The following is an 18,259-nucleotide window of genomic DNA, read 5'->3' as shown; positions in this document are numbered from 1 at the left end:
TGTGCTTCAAAGTAGCACCATGATCTTTATGATAGAGAGTCTCTTGTTTTATTATTTTCATATACTAGTGGGAATTTTTCATTATAGAACTTGGCTTGTATATTCCAACAATGGGCCTCCTCAAGTGCCCTAGGTCTTTGCGAGCAAGCAAGTTGGATGCACACCCACTTAGTTTCTTTTGTTGAGCTTTCATACATTTATAGCTCTAGTGCATCCGTTGCATGGCAATCCCTACTCCTTGCATTGACATCAATTGATGGGCATCTCCCTAGCCCATTGATTAGCCGCGTCAATGTGAGACTTTCTCCTTTTTGTCTTCTCCACATAACCCCCATCATTATATTCTATTCCACCCATAGTGCTATATCCATGGCTCACGCTCATGTATTGCATGAAAGTCGAAAAAAGTTTGAGATTACTAAAGTATGAAAAAATTGATTGGCTTGTCATCGGGGTTGTGCATGATGAGAGCATTCTTGTGTGACGAAAATGGAGCATGGCTGATACATCTCCGTCATACTATAATTTTTTATTGTTCCATGCCAATATTATTCAACTTTCATATACTTTTGGCAACTTTGTATACTATTTTTGGGACTAATATATTGATCCAGTGCCCAGTGCCAGTTCCTCTTTGTTGCATTTTTTCTGTTTCGCAGAATATCCATATCAAACGGAGTCCAAACGGGATAAAAACTGGCGGAGATTTTTTTGGAATATATATGATTTTTGGGAAGAAAAATCCATGCGAGACGGTGCCCGAGGTGGCCACGAGGAAGGAGGGCGCACCCTTGACCCTCGTGGGCCACCCGTAAGGCGGTTGATGCCGTTCTTTCGCCACAAGAAAACTAATATCCGGATAGAGATCGTGTTAAAATTTCAGCCCAATCGGAGTTACGGATCTCCGGGAATATAAGAAACGGTGAAAGGGAAGAATATGAGAACGCAGAAACACAGAGAGACAGAGAGACAGATCCAATCTCGGAGGGGCTCTCGCCCCTCCCTTGCCATGGAAGCCATGGAACAGAGGGGAAACCCTTCTCCCATCTAGGGAGGAGTTCAAGGAAGAAGAAGAAGGACGGGGGCTCTCCCCCTCGCTTCCGGTGGCACCGAAGTGCCACCGGCGGCCATCATCATCACCGCGATCTACACCAACACCTCCGCCATCTTCACCAACATCTCCATCACCTTCCCCCCTCTATCTACAGTGGTCCCCTCTCCCGCAACCCGCTGTACCCTCTACTTGAACATGGTGCTTTATGCTTCATATTATTATCCAATGATGTGCTGCCATCCTATGATGTCTGAGTAGATTTTTGTTGTCCTATCGGTGGTTGATGAATTGCTATGATTGATTTAATTTGCTGATGGTTATGTTGCTGTCCTTTGGTGCCCATCATATGATTGCGTGCGTGGATCACACCCTAGGGTTAGTTGTATGTTGATAGGACTATGTATTGGAGGGCAAGAGTGACAGAAGCTTCAACCTAGCATAGAAATTGATGCATACGGGATTGAAGGGGGACCAATATACCTTAATGCTATGGTCGGGTTTTACCTTAATGAACATTAGTAGTTGCGGATGCTTGCTAATAGTTCCAATCATAAGTGCATAGAATTCCAAGTCAGGGATGACATGCTAGCAGTGGCCTCTCCCACATAATAGTTGCTATCGGTCTAGTAAAGTAGTCAATTGCTTTAGGGGCAATTTCACAACTCCTACCACCAATTTTCCACACTCGCTGTATTTACTTTATTGCTTCTTTACTTACAACAGCCCCTGCCTTTTATTTACTTGCTCTTTATTATCTTGCAAACCCATCGAAAAACACCTACAAAGTACTTCTAGTTTCATACTTGTTCTAGGTAAAGCGAACATCAAGCGTGCATAGAGTTGTATAGGTGGTCGATAGAACTTGAGGGAATATTTGTTCTGCCTTTAGCTCCTCGTTGGGTTCGACACTCTTACTTATCAAAAACTGTTGCGATCCCCTATACTTGTGGGTTATCAAGACCTTTTTCTGGCGCCGTTGCCGGGGAGCAATAGCGTGGGGTGAATATTCTCGTGTGTGCTTGTTTGCTTTATCACTAAGTAATTTTTATTTGCTGTTATTAGTTGTTTTCTATCTTTAGTTATGGGTAGGAAACGCAAAATACCAAAAAAATTAGTTGTACCTAATGAACCAATGGTTGAAGAACCACTCAAAATCCATCACACTGCTGAAGCCTATTACTTGGATCATCTTCGATCCCTATGTGCTCATGCTGAAACCCCAACTAGCTTAGTTGAGGGAAAATCCTTAGATGAGCATGCTTGTTATGTGCGACACCGAATATCTGAAAAAGGGAAACTTTTACTGGATCAAATTCATCGTTTGCAATGCTATGCTTGGAATTTATTTGAAATATATGATTTTACTTGTTGTTCTGAAAACCCTAAGAAAAACCTTCCCTATAAATGTGAGTTTGGTGATAATGTAATCGTATCTTCGTATGCTAAGGGTGTTTATAATTACTATGATGTTCAACAAATTGAAGAATTTGTTGCTTTTAAGGGTGCTTACGAAATTGCTTCTTTGATTGAAAAGTATGATGCTACTCTTTACAAATCTGAAAATTTTGTCATACTTAAATATTGCTATGATAATTATGCTTCTAATGCCTATGTTAAACCATATATTGAGGACTACTTCGCTGTCCAAGAAGAGACTAATATTTTGCAGGAGTCTATGGAAGAAGAAATTGATGAAACTGTGAGCTCATTGGATGAAAAAGATGAGGAGGAGAGCGAAGAACAAAAGGAGGAAGAGCGAATTAGCTACCCGTGCCCACCTTCTAATGAGAGTAACTCTTCAACTCATACATTGTTTAATTTCCCTTCGTGCTTACCGGAGGATGATTGCTATGATGATTGTTATGATCCCGTTGATTCTCTTGAAATATCCCTTTTTGATGATGCTTGTGGCCAAGATGCCAATATGAATTATGCTTATGGAGATGAACTTCCTATAGTTCCTTATGTTAAACATGAAATTGTTGCTATTGCACCCACACATGATAGTCCTATTATCTTTTTGAATTCTCCCAACTACACTATATCGGAGAAGTTTGCCCTTATTAAGGATTATATTGATGGGTTGCCTTTTACTACTACACATGATGATTTTTATGAATATAATATGCATGTGCTTGCTGCTCCTACTTGCAATTATTATGAGAGAGGAACTATATCTCCACCTCTCTATGTTTCCAATATGATAAAATTGCAAGAAACTGTTTATACTACGCATTGGCCTTTACTTTGTGTGCATGAATTGTTCTTTTATGACATGCCGATGCATAGGAAGAGAGTTAGACTTCGTTGTTGCATGATATATGTTACTTTGTGCTCACTACTAAATTACAAATCATTTCTAATTAAAATTGGCTTTGATATACCTTGGGATCTGGGTGGATTCACTACTTGAGCACTATATGCCTAGCTTAATGGCTTTAAAGAAAGCGCTGCCAGGGAGACAACCCAGAAGTTTTAGAGAGTCATTTATTTCTGTTGAGTGCTTTTATATAGTTTAAAAACAACAAAAATAAAGAGGGGAACCCAAAACTTTTTCAAAAAGGAAAGCGAAAGTGAGAAAGACAAGCATTGTTGAAGTGGGAGCTAGCCTTGAACTTTGTTCATGCTCATGGAAACTTTGTGAATCTTGATTACAGAATCTTTTCAATAAAAATAATTATCCCCTTGTACAATTCCATTGTATTATAAAAATAATGTGCCAAGGTTTTCCTTTAGGATGTTTACATTTGCTTGATGGCTTGTACGATGCAGGACAGAAACTTTGGCTGTAGTGCGCGATTTTACATTTTTTGCTGGAATGTCAAATGGTTCTGATTATTTTGCACTGTCTTTATATACAATTTTTTTATTTTTCCTAATTTTTGTAGAATTTTTCAAGTATCAGAAGTATGGTGAATGTTCAGATTATTACAGACTGTTCTATTTTAGACAGATTCTGTTTTTGATGCATAGTTTGCTTGTTTTGATGAAATTGTCGAATTATATTTGTGGATTAAGCCATGAAAAAGTTATATTACAGTAGACAAAATGCAAAAAAAAGTATGAATTGGTTTGGAACAGTACTTAGAGTAGTGATTTGCTTTATTATACTAACGGATCTTACCGAGTTTTCTGTTGAAGTTTTGTGTGGATGAAGTGTTCGATGATTGAGAAGGTCTCGATGTGAGAAGAAGGAAGAGAGGCAAGAGTTCAAGCTTGGGGATTCCCGAGGCACCCCAAGTAAATATTCAAGGTGACTCAAGCGTCTAAGCTTGGGGATGCCCCGGAAGGCATCCCCTCTTTCTTCAACAAATATCGGTATGTTTTCGGATTCATTTTGTTCATGCGATATGTGCAATCTTGGAGCGTCTTTTGCATTTAGTTTTCATTTTTATTTTATGCACCATGCTGGTATGAGATAGTCCTTGGTTGATTTATAGAATGCTCATTGCACTTCACTTATATCTTTTGAGTATGGCTTTATAGAATGCTTCATGTGCTTCACTTATATCATTTGAAGCTTGGATTTCCTGTTTCTCTTTACATAGAAAACTGCCATTTGTAGAATGCTCTTTTGCTCCACTTATATTTGTTAGAGCACGAGCATATCTTTTGTACAAAGAATTGAACTCTCTTTCTTCACTTATATCTATTTAGAGAGATGACAAGAACTGGTCATTCACATGGTTAGTCATAAAATCCTACATAAACTTGTAGATCGCTGAATATGATATGTTTGATTCCTTGCAATAGTTTTGCGATATAAAGAGGGTGATATTAGATTCATGCTAGTGGGTAGTTGTGGATTGTAGAAATACTTGTGTTGAAGTTTGTGATTCCCGTAGCATGCACGTATGGTGAACCGTTATGTGATGAAGTCGGAGCATGATTTATTTATTGATTGTCTTCCTTATGAGTGGCGGTCGGGGACGAGCGATGGTCTTTTCCTACCAATCTGTCCTCCTAGGAGCATGCGCATAGTACTTTGTTTCGATAACTAATAGACTTTTGCAATAAGTATGTGAGTTCTTTATGACTAATGTTGAGTCCATGGATTATACGCACTCTCACCCTTCCACCATTGCTAGCCTATCTAGTACCGCGCAACTTTCGCCGGTACCATAAACCCACCATATACCTTCCTCAAAATAGCCACCATACCTACCTATCATGGCATTTCCATAGCCATTCTGAGATATATTGCCATGCAACTTCCATCATCATCATATACATGACTTGAGCATTCATTGTCATATTGCTTTGCATGATCGTAGGATAGCTAGCATGATGTTTTCATGGCTTGTCCATTTTTTGATGTCATTGCTATGCTAGATCATTGCACATCCCGGTACACCGCCGGAGGCATTCATATAGAGTCATATCTTTGTTCTAGTATCGAGTTGTAAGTAAATAAAAGTGTGATGATCATCATTATTAGAGCATTGCCCCAGTGAGGAAAGGATGATGGAGACTATGATTCCCCCATAAGTCGGGATGAGACTCCGGACTTTACAAAAAAAATAAAAGAGGCCAAAGAAGCCCAAATAAAAAAAAGGCCAAAGAAGCCCACCAAAAAAACAAAAACAAAAAATGAGAGAAAAAGAGAGAAGGGGCAGTGCTACTATCCTTTTACCACACTTGTGCTTCAAAGTAGCACCATGTTCTTCATATAGAGAGTCTCTTGAGTTATCACTTTCATATACTAGTGGCAATTTTCATTATAGAACTTAGCTTGTATATTCCAATGATGGGCTTCCTCAAATGCCCGAGGTCTTCATGAGCAAGCAAGTTGGATGCACACCCACTTAGTTTTCAGTCTGAGCTTTTATACACTTATAGCTCTTAGTGCATCCGTTGCATGGCAATCCCTACTCACTCACATTGATATCTATTGATGGGCATCTCCATAGCCCGTTGATACGCCTAGTTGATGTGAGACTATCTTCTCCTTTTTGTCTTCTCCACCATCATATTCTATTCCACCTATAGTGCTATGTCCATGGCTCACGCTCATGTATTGTGTGAAAGTTGAAAAGGTTTGAGAACGTCAAAAGTATGAAACAATTGCTTGGCCTGTCATCGGGCTTGTGCATGATGTGAATATTTTGTGTGGTGAAGATGGAGCATAGCCAGACTATATGATTTTGTAGGGTTAACTTTCTTTGGCCATGTTATTTTGAAAAGACATGATTGCTTTATTAGTAGGCTTGAAGTATTATTGTTGTTGTGTCAAATGATAGACTATTGCTTTGAATCACTCGTATCTTAATATTCATGCCATGATTAGATATGTGATCAAGATTATGCTAGGTAGCATTCCATATCAAAAATTATCTTTTTTATCATTTACCTACTAGAGGACGACCAGGAATTAAGCTTGGGGATGCTGATACGTCTCCGTCGTATCTATAATTTTTGATTGTTCCATGCCAATATTATTCAACTTTCATATACTTTTGGCAACTTTTTATACTATTTTTGGGACTAACATATTGATCCAGTGCCCAGTGCCAGTTCTTGTTTGTTGCATGTTTTTTGTTTCGCAGAATATCCATATCAAACGGAGTCCAAACGGGATAAAAACCGACAGAGATTTTTTTGGAATATATATGATTTTTGGGAAGAAAAATCCACGCGAGACGGTACCCGAGGTGGCCACGAGGCAGGAGGGCACGCCTGCCCCCCCCCCCCCAGGCACGCCCCTGACCCTTGTGGGCCACCCGTAAGGCAGTTGACGCCCTTCTTTGGCCGCAAGAAAGCTAATATCCGGATAGAGACCGTGTTAAAATTTTAGCCCAATCGGAGTTACGGATCTCCGGGAATATAAGAAACGGTGAAAGGGAAGAATCTGAGAACGCAGAAACAGAGAGAGACAGATCCAATCTCGGAGGGGCTCTCGCCCCTCCCGTGCCATGGAGGCCATGGACCAGAGGGGAAACCCTTCTCCCATCTAGGGAGGAGGTCAAGGAAAAAGAAGAAGAAGGAGGGGGGCTCTCCCCCTCGCTTCTGATGGCACCGCAGTGCCACCGGGGGCCATCATCATCACCGCGATCTACACCAACACCTCTGCCATCTTCACCAACATCTCCATCACCTTCCCCCCTCTGTCTACAGCGGTCCACTCTCCCGCAACCCTCTGTACCCTCTACTTGAATATGGTGCTTTATGCTTCATATTATTATCCAATGATGTGTTGCCATCCTATGATGTCTGAGTAGATTTTCGTTGTCCTATCGGTGGTTGATGAATTGCTATGATTGATTTAACTTGCTTGTGGTTATGTTGCTGTCCTTTGGTGCCCATCATATGATTGCGTGCGTGGATCACACCCTAGGGTGATAGGACTATGTATTGGAGGGAAAGAGTGATAGAAGCTTCAACCTAGCATAGAAATTGATGCATACGGGATTGAAGGGGGACCAATATACCTTAATGCTATGGTTGGGTTTTACCTTAATGAACATTAGCAGTTGCAGATGCTTGCTAATAGTTCCAAACATAAGTGCATACAATTCCAAGTTAGGGATGACATGCTAGCAGTGGCCTCTCCCACATAATACTTGGTATCGGTCTAGTAAAGTAGTCAATTGCTTTCAGGGCAATTCTGCAACTACTACCACCACTTTTCCACACTAGCTATATTTTCTTTATTGCTTCTTTACTTAAAACTGCCCCTAACTTTTATTTACTTGCTCTTTATTATCTTGCAAACCTATCCAAAAACACCTACGAAGTACTTCTAGTTTCATACTTGTTCTAGGTAAAGCGAACGTCAAGCGTGCGTAGAGTTGTATCGGTGGTCGATAGAACTTGAGGGAATATTTGTTCTGCCTTTAGCTCCTCGTTGGATTCGACAATCTTACTTATCGACAACTGTTGCGATCCCCTATACTTGTGGGTTATCAAGAATGACCAAATATACGATTTTGTAGGGATGAACTTTATTTGGCCATGTTATTTTGAGAAGACATGATTTCTTAGTTTGTATGCTTGAAGTATTATTATTTCTATATCAATATTAAACTTTTATTTCGAATCTTTCAGATCTGAACATTCATGACACAATAAAGAAAATTACATTGAGAAATATGTTAGGAAGCATTCCAAATCAAAAATTCTGTTTTTATCATTTACCTACTCGAGGACGACCATGAATTAAGCTTGGGGATGCTTGATACGTCTCCAACGTATCTATAATTTTTGATTGTTCCATGCTATTATATATATGCTGTTTTGGATGTTTAATGGGCTTATTTATACACTTTTATATTATTTTTGGGACTAACCTATTAACCTGGGGGGGGGGGGTAACCCAAATTGCTGTTTTTGCCTATTTCAGTGTTTCGCAGAAAAATAATATCAGACGGAGTCCAAACGGAATGAAACCTTCGGGAGCGTGATTTTTGGAACAAACGTGATCCAGAGGACTTGGAGTGGATGTCAAGCAACCAATGAGGAAGCCATGAGGCAGGGGCGCGCCTACCCCCTGGGCGCGCCCTCCACCCTCGTGGGCCCCTCGTGGCTCCACCGACCTACTTCTTCCTCCTATATATATACCTACGTACCCTGAAAACATCAGAGGGCACCACGAAAACCTGATTCCACTGCCGCAACCTTCTGTACCCATGAGATCCCATCTTGGGGCCATTTCCGACACTGCGCCGGAGGGGGCATTGATCATGGAGGGCTTCTACATCAACACCATAGCCTCTTCGATGATGTGTGAGTAGTTTACCTCAGACCTTCGGGTCCATAGTTATTAGCTAGATGGCTTCTTCTCTCTCTTTGGATCTCAATACAAAGTTCTCCTAGATTCTCTTGGAGATCTATTCGATGTAATCTTCTTTGGCGGTGTGTTTGTCAAGATCCGATGAATTGTGGGTTTATGATCAAGATTATGTATGAACAATATTTGAATCTTCTATGAATTCTTTTATGTATGATCTATTATGTTTAGAAGTCTCTTCGAATTTTCAGTTTGGTTTGGCCTACTAGATTGATATTTCTTGCAATGGGAGAAGTGCTTACCTTTGGGTTCAATCTTGCAGTGCTCGATCCTAGTGGCAGTAGGGGAAATGACACGTTTTGTATTGTTGCCATCGAGGATAATAAGATGGGGTTTATATCATCTTGCATGAGTTTTTCCCTCTACATCATGTCATCTTTCTTAAAGCGTTACTCCATTCTTATGAACTTAATACTCTAGATGCATGCTGGATAGCGGTCGATGTGTGGAGTAATAGTAGTAGATCCAGGAAGGAGTCGGTCTACTTGTCACAGACGTGATGCATATATACATGATCATACCTAGTTATTCTCATAACTATGCTCAATTCTATCAATTGCTCGACAGTAATTTGTTCACCCACCGTAATACTTATGCTATCTTGAGAGAAGCCACTAGTGAAACCTATGGCCCCTGGGTCTATCTTCCATCATATTAATCTCCCGTCAACTAGCTATTTCTGGAACCGTTCATTTTGCAATCTTTACTTTCAATCTACATCATAAAAATACCAAAAATATTTATCTTATTATTATTATCTTTATCAGATCTCACGCTTGCAAGTGGCCGTGAAGGGATTGACAACCCCTTTATCGCATTGGTTGCGAGGTTCTTATTTGTTTGTGTAGGTACGAGGTGACTCGCGCGTGGTCTCCTACTGGATTGATACCTTGGTTCTCAAAAACTGAGGGAAATACTTACGCTGCTTTGCTACATCACCCTTTCCTCTTCAAGGGAAAACCAACGCATGCTCAACAGGTAGCAAGAAGGATTTCTGGAGCCGTTGCCGGGGAGATCTACGCCAAGTCAAGACATACCAAGTACCCATCACAACTCTTATCCTTCGCATTACATTATTTTCCATTTGCCTCTCGTTTTCCTCTCCCCCACTTCACCCTTGCCGTTTTATTCGCCTTCTTTCCCGTTCGCCTAATTTTTCCCTTCCTTCCTTCTGTGTGCTCATTATTTTTGCAATTTGTTGCCCTCATGTCTGAAACTGGGGAGGTTATCGTTGATAAGGATAATAATATGGAAAACTTTGATTCTATTGATGATCCTTTTGAAAATCCTACTATTTTACACACTAAAAGGTTTTGGATTGGTAGCGGTTATATTATTGGGAAGGGAGTTATTCAAGATGTCTTTACTTGTGCCGATGCTTTGCCCACCATGAGCGGGTCTATTCTTCATAAAACTAGTAGTCTCTCGGATGCTATATCTTTGCTCATAGTTGAACTTGAAAGGCAATTTTTACATATGCATCCTTCCATAAAAAAGGATTTTCCTAGAATTTTCTAATATTGAGCATTGTTCTGTTCAGCGAGCAGCAACTATCTTTTTAGCTCATGAGTTCAGATTTATAATAAAAGAGGCCAATGAAATTTTTGCGCATTATAGGGTGGATGCCGGCCGTCCTCCCATAGAAGCAATCCTTTTTACCAAGAAGACATTTTGCGTTTACGATCCTTAGATCATGTTGCTTTTAATGAAAACCTTAGAAAAAAGGTTCCTACCGATGTTCTTGTTGATAGGATCTCTGAATTTAATGATAATTTTGCTATCCAGAATAATGGGTTGGGTTTTCCCCTTGAACAAAGACTCATGAGTTTTTTCCAAAAGAATGCTTATAATGATGAATTGGTTGTGCAATATGAGGGGCCAAAGGAGGAACCAATACCTCCCGACCTTGTTCTTGGGGACTTTTGTCCTATTAAATTTATCCCTTTTGATTACTTTTTGTTGCCACAAACAAAACTTTCTGCTGAACGTAGGGAGTATGAGATGAGTTTTCGTGATTTACCTTATCATTATCATGGCAATACCTAGATCTATCCTCGCTTTTATGCCTAGCTAGGTGCGTTAAACGATAACGCATGTTGTGAGGCAACCCAATTTTATTTTTATTCCCTGCCTTTTGTTCTTGTTTAGTAATAAATAATTTATCTAGCCTCTGTTTTGGTTGTGTTTTTTGTGTTTAATTAGAGTTTGAGCCAAGTAGAACCGTTGGGAAGACTTGGAGAAAGTCTTTTTAATCTTGCTGTAAAAAACAGAAACTTTAGTGCTCACGCGATTTGCTGCCATTTTTTATTGGAGAGTGCTATTTAGTTAATTCTTTTTGAAGATTATTAATAGATAAATTGCTCATGTCCAGAAATTTATTTTTGAAATTTTGGGGTTCCAGAAGTTTTTGTTTTATACAGATTACTACAGACTGTTCTGTTTTTGACAGATTCCGTTTTTTCGTGTGTTGTTGTTTGCTTATTTTGATGAATATATGGCTAGTAATGGAGTTTATAAACCATAGAAAAGTTGGAATACAGTAGTTTGAACACCAATATAAATAAATAATGAGTTCATTACAGTACCTTGAAGTGCTGTTTTGTTTTCTTTCGCTAACGGAGCTCACGAGATTTTCTGTTATGTTTTGTGTTGTGAAGTTTTCAAGTTTTGGGTAAGGATTTGATGTATTATGAAACAAGGAGTGCAAGAGCCTAAGCTTGGGGATGACCAAGGCACCCCAAGGTAAAATCCAAGGACACCAAAAACCCTAAGCTTGGGGATGCCCCGGAAGGCATCCCCTCTTTTGTCTTCGTCTATCAGTAACTTTACTTGGAGCTGTATTTTTATTCACCACATGGTATGTGTTTTTCTTGGAGCGTCTTGTATGATTTGAGTCTTTGCTTTTCAGTTTACCACAATCATCCTTGCTGTACACACCTTTTGATAGAGACACACATGAATCGGAATTTATTAGAATACTCTATGTGCTTCACTTATATCTTTTGAGCTATATAGTTTTTGCTCTAGTGCTTCACTTATATCTTTTAGAGCACGGTGGTGGTTTCATTTTATAGAAATAATTGATCTCTCGTGCTTCGCTTATATTATTTTGAGAGTCCTTTAGTACAACATGGTAATTTTCTTTTGATATTATAAAAACTTTCATATAAGTGCGTTGAATACTAAGAGAAGTTTGATACTTGATGATTGTTTTGAGATATGGAGATAGTGATATTAAAGTTGTGCTAGTTGAGTAGTTGTGAATTTGAGAAATACTTGTGTTGAAGTTTGCAAGTCCCGTAGCATGCACGTATGGTAAACGTTGTGTAGCAAATTTGAAACATGAGGTGTTATTTGATTGTCTTCCTTATGAGTGGCAGTCGGGGACGAGCGATGGTCTTTTCTTACCAATCTATCCCCCTAGGAGCATGCGCGTAATACTTGGTTTTTGATGACTTGTAGATTTTTGCAATAAGTATGTGAGTTCTTTGTGAGTAATGTTGAGTCCATGGATTATAAGCACTCGCACCCTTCCATCATTGCTAGCCTCTTCGGTACCGTGCATTGCCCTTTCTCACCTTGAGAGTTGGTGCAAACTTCGCTAGTGCATCCAAACCCCGTGATACGATACACTCTATCACACATAAAGCTCCTTATATCTTCCTCAAAACAGCCACCATACCTACCTATTATGGCATTTCCATAGCCATTCCGAGATATATTGCCATGCAACTTTCCATCGTTCCGTTTATTATGACACGCATCATCATTGTCATATTGCCTTGCATGATCATGTAGTTGACATCGTATTTGTGGCAAATCCACCGTTCATAATTCTTTCATACATGTCACTCATGAGTCATTGCACATCCCGGTACACTGCCGGAGACATTCATATAGAGTCATATCTTGTTCTAGTATCGAGTTGTAATCTTTGAGTTGTAAATAAATAAATAGAAGTGTGATGATCATCATTCATAGAGCATTGTCCCCCAAAAAAGAGAAAGGCGAAAAAAAAGAAGGCCCAAAAAAGGGGCAATGCTATTATCTTTTTTTCCACACTTGTGCTTCAAAGTAGCACCATGATCTTTATGATAGAGAGTCTCTTGTTTTATTATTTTCATATACTAGTGGGAATTTTTCATTATAGAACTTGGCTTGTATATTCCAACAATGGGCCTCCTCAAGTGCCCTAGGTCTTTGCGAGCAAGCAAGTTGGATGCACACCCACTTAGTTTCTTTTGTTGAGCTTTCATACATTTATAGCTCTAGTGCATCCGTTGCATGGCAATCCCTACTCCTTGCATTGACATCAATTGATGGGCATCTCCCTAGCCCATTGATTAGCCGCGTCAATGTCAGACTTTCTCCTTTTTGTCTTCTCCACATAACCCCCATCATTATATTCTATTCCACCCATATTGCTATATCCATGGCTCACGTTCATGTATTGCCCGAAAGTTGGAAAAAGTTTGAGATTACTAAAGTATGAAACAATTGCTTGGCTTGTCATCGGGGTTGTGCATGATAAGAGCATTTATGTGTGACAAAAATGGAGCATGACCAAACTATATGATTTTGTAGGGATGAACTTTCTGTGGCCATGTTATTTTGAGAAGACATGATTGCTTAGTTAGTATGTTTGAAGTATTATTATTTTTATGTCAATATTAAACTTTTATTTTGAATTTTTTGGATCTGAACATTCATGCCACAGTAAAGAAAATTACATTGAGAAATATGTTAGGAAGCATTCCACAAAAAAAATTCTGTATTTATCATTTACCTACTTGAGGACGAGTAGGAATTAAGCTTGGGGATGCTTGATACATCTCCAACGTATCTATAATTTTTTATTGTTCCATGCTATTATATATTTTGTTTTGGATGTTTAATGGGCTTATTTATACACTTTTATATTATTTTTGGGACTAACCTATTAACCGGAGGCCCAGCCCAAATTGCTATTTTGTTTTGCCTATTTTAGTGTTTCGTAGAAAAGGAATATCAAACGAAGTCCAAATGGAATGAAACCTTCGGGAGCGTGATTTTTGGAACAAACGTGATCCAGAGGACTTGGACTGGACATCAAGCAACCAACGAGGAGGCCACGAGGCAGGGGGCGCGTCCTCCACCCTCCTAGGCCCCTCGTGGCTCCACCGACCTACTTCTTCCTCCTATATATACCTGCGTACCCTGAAAACATCAGAGGGCACCACGAAAACCTAATTCCACTGCTACAACCTTCTGTACCCGTGAGATCCCATCTTGGGGCCATTTCCGGCGCTCCATTGGAGGGGGCATTGATCATGTAGGGCTTCTACATCAACACCATAGCCTCTCCGATGATGTGTGAGTAGTTTACCTCAGACCTTCGGGTCGATAGTTATTAGCTAGATGGCTTCTTCTCTCTCTTTGGATCTCAATACAAAGTTCTCCTCTATTCTCTTGGAGATCTATTCAATGTAATCTTCTTTTGCGGTGTGTTTGTCGAGATCCGATGAATTGTGGGTTTATGATCAAGATTATCTATGAACAATATTTGAATCTTCTCTGAATTCTTTTATGTATGATTGGTTATCTTTGCAAGTCTCTTTGAATTTTTAGTTTGGTTTGGCCTACTAGATTGATCTTTCTTGCAATGGGAGAAGTGCTTAGCTTTGGGTTCAATCTTACTGTGCTCGATCCCAGTGACAGTAGGGGAAACGACATGTACTGTATTGTTGCCATCGAGGATAAAAAGATGTGTTTGATATCATATTGCATGAGTTTTTGCCTCTACATCATGTCATCTTGCTTAAAGCGTTACTCTGTTCTTATGAAATTAATACTCTAGATGCATGCTGGATAGCGGTCGATGTTTGGAGTAATAGTAGTAGATGCAGGCAGGAGTCGGTCTACTTGTCACAGACGTGATGCCTATATACATGATCATACCTAGATATTCTCATAATTATTCGCTTTTCTATCAATTGCTCGATAGTAATTTGTTCACCCACTGTAATACTTATGCTATCTTGAGAGAAGCCACTAGTGAAACCTATGGCCCCCGGGTCTATCTTCCATCATATTAATATTCCGTCAACTAGCTATTTCCGGCACCGTTTATTTTGCAATCTTTACTTTCAATCTACATCATTAAAATACCAAAAATATTTATCTTATGATTATTATCTCTATCAGATGTCACTCTTGCAAGTGGCTGTGAAGGGATTGATAACCCCTTTATCACGTTGGTTGTGAGGTTCTTATTTGTTTGTGTAGGTACGAGGTGACTCACGCGTGGTCTCCTACTGGATTGATACCTTGGTGGTCAAAAACTGAGGGAAATACTTATGCTGCTTTGCTGCATCACCCTTTCCTCTTCAAGGGAAAACCAACGCATGCTCAAGAGGTAGCAGTCGACGTTCACATGACACCACTAAGGGAATAACAACTTACATACTATCAAAATATCGAACACATATCAAGTTCACATAATTACTTGTAACATGATTTCTCCCGTGACCTGAAGAACAAAAGTAACTACTCACAAATAATAAACATGTTCATGATTAGAGGAGTATTAAATAGCATAATGGATCTGAACATACAATCTTCCACCAAATAAACCATATAGTAATCAACTACCAGATGTAATCAACACTACTAGTCACCCACAAGTAGCAATCTATAGTTTCGGTAACAAGATTGAACACAAGAGATGAACTACGGTTTGAGAGGAGATGGTGATGTTGAAGATGTTGATGGAGATTGCCCTCCCCAAGATGGGATAGTTGTTGGTGATGATGATGATGATGATTTCCCCCTCTAGGAGGGAAGTTTCCCCGGCGGAATCGCTCTGGGGGAGGGAAAAAGTGCTCCTGCCCAAGTGCCGCCTTGAGGCGGCGATGCTTCCTCCAGAAAGTCCTCCTCTTATGTTATCTAGGACAAAACCACTTATATACCAGAAGATTCCCACCTGGTGGCCCCCCTCTGGTGTTTATTGGCTCCAGTATTTCTTAAATAATCCATAAAAATCTCCGTGAAGTTTTAGCTCATTTGGAGTTGTGCGGAATAGGTGGCCTGACGTAGCTTTTCCAGGTCCAGATTTCCAGCTGCCGAAATTCTCCCTCTTGGTGTGTTCCTTGTAAATTATGAGAGAAAAGGCATTAGAATTACTCCAAAAAGCATTATTATGGATAAAACATTATAAATAACAGTAAGAAAACATGATTCAAAATGGACGTATCAACTCCCCCAAGCTTAGACCTCGCTTGTCTTCAAGCGAAAACCGAAATCGAAAACATGTCCACATGCTTCGAGAGAGAGGTGTCGATAAAAACAAAATACGGACATAGAAGCATCATGTTGATTATTATAACAACAACAAAATTAAACATAAGACTTTTATCATAGAACTTTTATCATGTACTTCTCATGAATAAGTAATAGTTCATCACACAATCGAAGTATAAAGCAAAAACTCTATTGGAAACCAACAAACTATGTCATCAATCGACTTTGCAACTACAATTCATCATCTTTTCAAGAAGGGTCACGTGTCGGAGCCTTTAGGCAAGTCCACATACTCAGCCATCATATAGTCTTCTATGATTTCTAACACTCACCTTGTACCCATGAGCAAAACGTTTCAACCGGACACATAGAAAGATTGGGGCTTATTGTTTCGCCTCCCAACATACTCACCTAAAAGGTGATGTCAACAATAATAACTTATGCCATCTATATTCAACTGGACATATATGCCTAGATCTTTCCTCACCACATGATGCTTGCCAAAAGAGAAAAATAAAAGGAATAGAGAGAAAAACTTTGACTCTTTGCATAAAAGTGTAAGATAGGCCCTTCATAGAGGGAAGGAGAGGTTGCCATGCGCTTATTTGTTTGTATGCTCAATCCCTTAGTGCAAGAGAACGTCACGCTGTATTGCCCCTTAAGATGACAACCTTTATTATGTAGTCTGTCGCTTTTATTCTTTGTCCTCCAAGTTCATACAACGCTCAATTTTCTCTTACACTAAATGATCTCACACTTTTAGAAGCAATTTTTGTTGCCTTTTTGCATCGATGAAAACTTACTTGAGGGATCTTGCTCAATCCCTAGGTAGGTATGGTGGGCACTTGAAAAAGATTTGAGTTTAAGGGTTTTTGGATGCACAAGTAGTATCTCTACTTAGTACAGAATTTTTGGCTAGCAAAGATAGGGGGAAAGCATCACATGTTAAAGGATCTATGACAATATGACTTCTATGTGAATATAAACAAACAAAAATCATTAAGTTGTCTTCCTTGTCCAATGTCAACAATTTTGGCATATACTATTTTGATGAGGGCTCACAATCACAAAAGATTTCTAGGATAGTATATTTATATGTCAATCTTCTCTTCCCTTATTAATTCTTTCATGAGTTGCATCATTGACTAATGCTATGTTTGTCAATCTCTAATAAAATTTTCTACTTGTACTTGTAACACCCCGGATATGATTTACCCAATATGTAATCCAACTCTTGTCGTTTCCGGCGCTAAGTTACTTTATTTTCTCGGGTTCGGGTTTTTGTCTCCGTGTGTTGTGTCATTGTCATGCATCTCACATCATGTCATCAGGTGCATTGCATTTGCATACGTGTTCGTCTCATGCATCCGAGCATTTTCCCCGTTGTCCGTTTTGCATTCCAGCGCTCCGTTCTCCTCCGGTGGTCATTTCTACCTTTCTTTCATGTGTGGGGATTAAACATTTCTGGATTGGACCGAGACTTGCCAAGCGGCCTTGGTTTACTACCGGTAAACCGCCTGTAAAGTTTCGTACCATTTGCACTTCGTTTGATGCTCCAACGGTTAACCGAGGGACCGAAAAGGCCTCATGTGTGTTGCAGCCCAACACCCCTCCATTTTGGCCCAATACCCACCAAAACCCTCTCCATCATCTAGAGCGTTCGATCACGATCACGTGGCTGAAAACCGCACCTCATTTGGACTCTCCTAGCTCCTCCTAGGCCTATAAATAGCCCCCCTCCGAGATCCACGTTTCTTCTTCCCCCCGAAACCCTAAAATCCCCTCTCCGCGCAACCGGACGTGTCCAGCCCGCGCCGGACAGCGTCCGCTGCCGCGCCCCAGCCAATCGGACGCCGACACGTGGCGCCGCGCCCACATCGTCGTCCCGCACCCGCCGCGGCCCGTGGAGGCCCGAGGCTGGCCCTCCCCGCTGCCGACCGGGCCCGGGCTGCCTCCTGCGCGTCGCCTTCGTCTTCCCTCACCCCGCCGCCCAAGTCCGCCGGTGCCGCCCTGCAGTACCTCGTCGCCGGTGAAGGCAACCTCCGCACTCCGGCCAGCCGCCCGCGCCGGATCCGCCCGATCCGCGGCGCCCCGCGCCCGCTGTCCTCCTCCTCAAGCCCGTCGCCTGAGATCCGCAACTC

This window comes from Triticum urartu, chromosome 1, assembly GCF_003073215.2.
Source record: "Triticum urartu cultivar G1812 chromosome 1, Tu2.1, whole genome shotgun sequence".
NCBI classification, from domain to species: Eukaryota; Viridiplantae; Streptophyta; class Magnoliopsida; order Poales; family Poaceae; genus Triticum; species Triticum urartu.
Note: the sequence above shows the minus strand (reverse complement) of the source record.